The 4,182-nt window shown below is 40.0% G+C and overlaps 1 pseudogene; it reads right to left on the minus strand.

Moving 5' to 3' along the window:
- Positions 1–200: 200 nt before the first annotated feature.
- On the minus strand, positions 201–2,697 carry LOC110585695 (annotated as a pseudogene).
- Between the last annotated feature and the right edge of the window lie 1,485 nt (positions 2,698–4,182).

Below are 4,182 nucleotides of genomic sequence, written 5' to 3' on the forward strand. Positions count from 1 at the left end.
TTTCTTTCTTTCTTTCTTTCTTTCTTTCTTTCTTTCTTTCTTTCTTTTCTTCCTTCCTTCCTTCCTTCCTTCCTTCCTTCCTTCCTTCCTTCCTTCCTTCCTTTCTTTCTTTTTCTTTCTACTTTCTTTCTTCCTCCTGAGAATCCTGGTTTTCCCAAGGAGTATATTTGGACAAGCCTGGGGCCCAGGAGCTTCTACATCTAAAGGAAAGTTTTGGACCTCTTGGTGGTTAAGTGTGACTTGTGCTGGTGATGTAGGACACAGTGGGGCAGTGGGAACTTGATCTTGGTGTCATGAAACTGCTTAATTGCTGGTCAGTGGCACTTGCTGGCTGCAATATCCTCCACCTTCATGATCTGGATCATGCTGGGTGCCCGTGTCTTGGTAGCACTGGGTGAACACACCTGCAGTGGTCAGGTCCCAATACTCCTGGTACGTGTTGTGGGTGCTGCTGTGGGATTCATAGCACAGCCAGATGCTGAAGTTCTTTACTTACAAGAGGGATTTCTCCAACACCTGTCCACAGTAGACAATTTCCCCGGAAGACTTCATCTTTTTTAGCTGAGACACAAAGTCCCAGAAGCAGGACTTGGTGACACCATGATTAGGTGCAAAGATTCGCATGTGATAGAGGGACAGAGTGCAGCATTTGGGGGTGGGCAGACAGTGCCTCACCACTTTGTACTTTTGCAGTGTGCCTGAGGTCTTCCTGGCACCCTCTCTGCTCTTGCTGCTATCCAAGAAAGGGAGCCCTTTACTTACTTTATTTTTTTTTAAGTAGACTCCACACTGTGTGTGGAGCCCAGTGTGGGTCTTGAACTCATGACCCTGAGATCAAGACCTGAGCTGAGATCAAGAGTTGGGTACTAAACCCACTGAGCCACCCAGGCACCCTGGGAGCCCTTTACTTTCAATGGCATCTTTTATGGTATGCAGACAGGTAACTTTGAAAGTAGTGGATCCAATCCTTAAGTACACAGTACTTGGTAGCCAGTCTGAATGAGGAAAAGGTAAGAATTTGACCTTGTGTAAATAATGCTGTACAGTGTATCTTATGATGTATGCTTTTATGTTAAAATGCTTAAAAATGGTTTAATCTGTGCAGTCAAGTGCTCTTTGTTTTCCAGTTGACTATATTCCTTTGGTATAGATTGTGAGTTGGGGAAGGGAGATGACAATTCTAGTTTCAGTTAGAAGAGTTTTAAGTGAATGCAGAACTCTCTCTGGAATAGAGTCATTTCTTACCATGCTCTGAACCTTGGTTAATAATATGAAATGACTATTTTGATATTTTATTCCTTACATAACCACAATGTTTGCACATCAACAGGTAAGAGTACATGGGTGCTGCCATTTCAAGCTACTCCTAATTATGTTTTTAACATTCTAGAAGGGCTGTATTTGTCAATCAGTGAGTCCTTCAGTGCAAGCCATTAAATGTTATAATTAATATAATTGTCTAGTGTTTAGGTAGAATAAATTGCTCATTTTATATTTCATTATCTGTATTCTTTTCTTTTGTTTTATTTATTTATTTATTTAGTTAGTTAGTTAGTTAGTTATTTTAATAATCTCTATACCCAATGTGGGGCTGGAACTCATGACCCCGAGATCAAGAGTTGCATGCTCTACTAACTGAGCCAGCCAGGTGCCCCTAATTATCTTGTGTTTTTAGCACAAGTTTCTAACTATGACAGACACTCAGGTGTACTTATGTAATAATAGCTTTAAGGTCCATTTTATCAACGTGTACATGTTTTAAAGGGAATATTTCCATAATGTTTTTTGCTCTCACAACTTTTTTTAATCTTTCACAGAATATTATGATGTATTTGTCACATATTAGTTTCTTTCTTGATAGATGAGACCATGAAAGGCATGGACTACTGAAATGAATTGCAAGGCCATAGTCTTTAGTTAATCCCCAAGGAAGGGCTGCTCTTCAGATTCCCAGATGAATTCTCCCACAGCCTTTTGTGAAAAAAAGACAGCATGTAGAGTTTTAGTTATTAATTCTCCAGCTCCATGCTTTTTTCTTGAGTTGCCTAAATTAGGAGCCTCTTCAATTAGAAACCCACTAACTTCATTAGGAAAGGGCACTGTGCATCTTGTCTAGCTGTGCTTCCTGGGCATGTAACCGTAATAATTACTAATAGATATTGGTCGACTCAGTGACTGAGTGAAATAATGAATGGGAGTAATGGCTCCTGAAAGGTTTGCCAGTGGCAGCTGGGGCTCTCTGCAAAGCCCAGGAATGGTGGACCTCTCTCTGACAAATGAACTGACACAACCTATGAGCACACCACTGCTCTCTTGGCCTGGCTTTGCCTGTTTTGCCCACTTCACTCATTCTCCTCAGGCCAACTTGAGACTGGGTCTGGTGCAGAGACCATCAGTTTCTATCTGTTCTTTTGCATCAGAAGAGGCTAGGAAGTATGAATTGTGTTCAGATGGAATGAGTAAATGGAAGGGAACTAAATGCCTTCCAGGTGGAGATGGGTTGGGTGTCCTAGGAAAGGTGTTACAGGAATTAGCATTAGTATTGGATTTATGCAGGTCTTGACCATCTTCACATTCAGCGTCATTCTCTCTCATCCCTTCTGCTTGTTCCCTGAGAAAACTAGCATGCTGTCCCCAAAGAACTGCCTTGACTGAATTCTGGCCAAGGCAATGCTGCCGCCTGGCACTAATGAACATGGTGCACTCAACCGCCCAAGCAGTTGGGCTCTGCAGGCTGGGACCATATTTTGAGGTGACTGTTTCCTGTTCTGTGCTGTGTCTTCTCGAGGAGTGCCACAGGGACAAGTTTCTCTATGGTCTCAGAACCAGGAATAATTGTGTCCTCCTGAGCAAATGGCATGTTCTTTGTTTTAGGGACACTCTGATCTATGTAATGAATCACATTTCCCTCTTCATATAGCCTGTCTGAAAGCTCAGATTCAAATTTATAGACTACTCCTGGCAAGTAGATAAGACTTCCTTGCAATAATTTTGTCTTTTAATTTCACTGCATTTTCCCTTAGACTATTTTATTCACCAATTTTAGATTTAGTTTATTGTATCAGATGCGGTTTTTGTTGTTGTTGTTGTTAAATAAACCAATTAAATCCTTTTGGGAAAAAAGAAATAAAAATAAAGACCAGTATATTCATGCAACACCTTTACTTTAGTTTTGTTGATTTCCCAAGCCTTAATTTTACACCTTTTCTTCTCTAATCTCAATATCAATCCGTACTTCTTAGCAGCATAATCCCTTCTGGATTTGTTTTTTGTTTTGTTTTGTTTTTTCTAATAGGAATTTGACCATTATATTAAAAGTAAGGTGTTAATAGCGATCCCTACAGTTGCTACTTTCTAGCTATGTGAATTTAACTAGATTACTAGATTACTTAATCTTTTTCATTTATATAAGAAGAGTAATACTATTTATTTTTTGTGAAGGTTGTGAGGATTATAAAAAATACTGTATGTAACATACATAGTACCTAATTTGACACATAGTAGGTCTTTTGTTTAAAAGTCTAAGTGGAAAATGCACTGGACTTGCAGTGAAATCTCTCTCTCTCTCTCTCTTTTTTTTTTCCCCACTTATTAGCTTATGACCTTGGGCAAATCATTTTACTTTTTTGGACCACATTTTTCTCACATATAATTTTATGGCATGGCAGAGAGAGCCCTTAGGATTCTAGCTGTGCTATTCTTGGATTCTTAGGCTTGTCCTGAGTAACACGTGAGAGTGTGTCCTCACTCTGTTCGCACTAGGAATGGTATGAATATATTCACCTGGGCATCGAGAGGTCTTGGAGAGAAGGGGATCCAGATCTGAAGCAGGGAAATGAAAAGGCCCATTGTTCTGGTCATTAATGTTCTTCACTGCTGTTGGTTATGGTATTTGCAAAGGTAGTAGCATCTTCTGGAATACCTCAATTGTGATTATAGTGATTATAGTCCTGAATTCAAGTGGATTTCAAAAGACGTGTCATTGTGGATGCTACTCTCTGTAGTGAATGATTTATAACCGGGTGCTTGGCAAATACTTGGAGAGGTAGCAGAGGAACTAAGGGAGATGCTGCTTCTGATCAATGACCATATTCGCCAATGACTACATTTGGTTCATCACGGAGTCAATCATAGCAAGTGTCTGTGTCCAAGATATAGTTTCTATTCAGGAGATATTGGGCA

The sequence above is a fragment of the Neomonachus schauinslandi genome, chromosome 3 (assembly GCF_002201575.2).
Source record: "Neomonachus schauinslandi chromosome 3, ASM220157v2, whole genome shotgun sequence".
Taxonomy (NCBI): domain Eukaryota; kingdom Metazoa; phylum Chordata; class Mammalia; order Carnivora; family Phocidae; genus Neomonachus; species Neomonachus schauinslandi.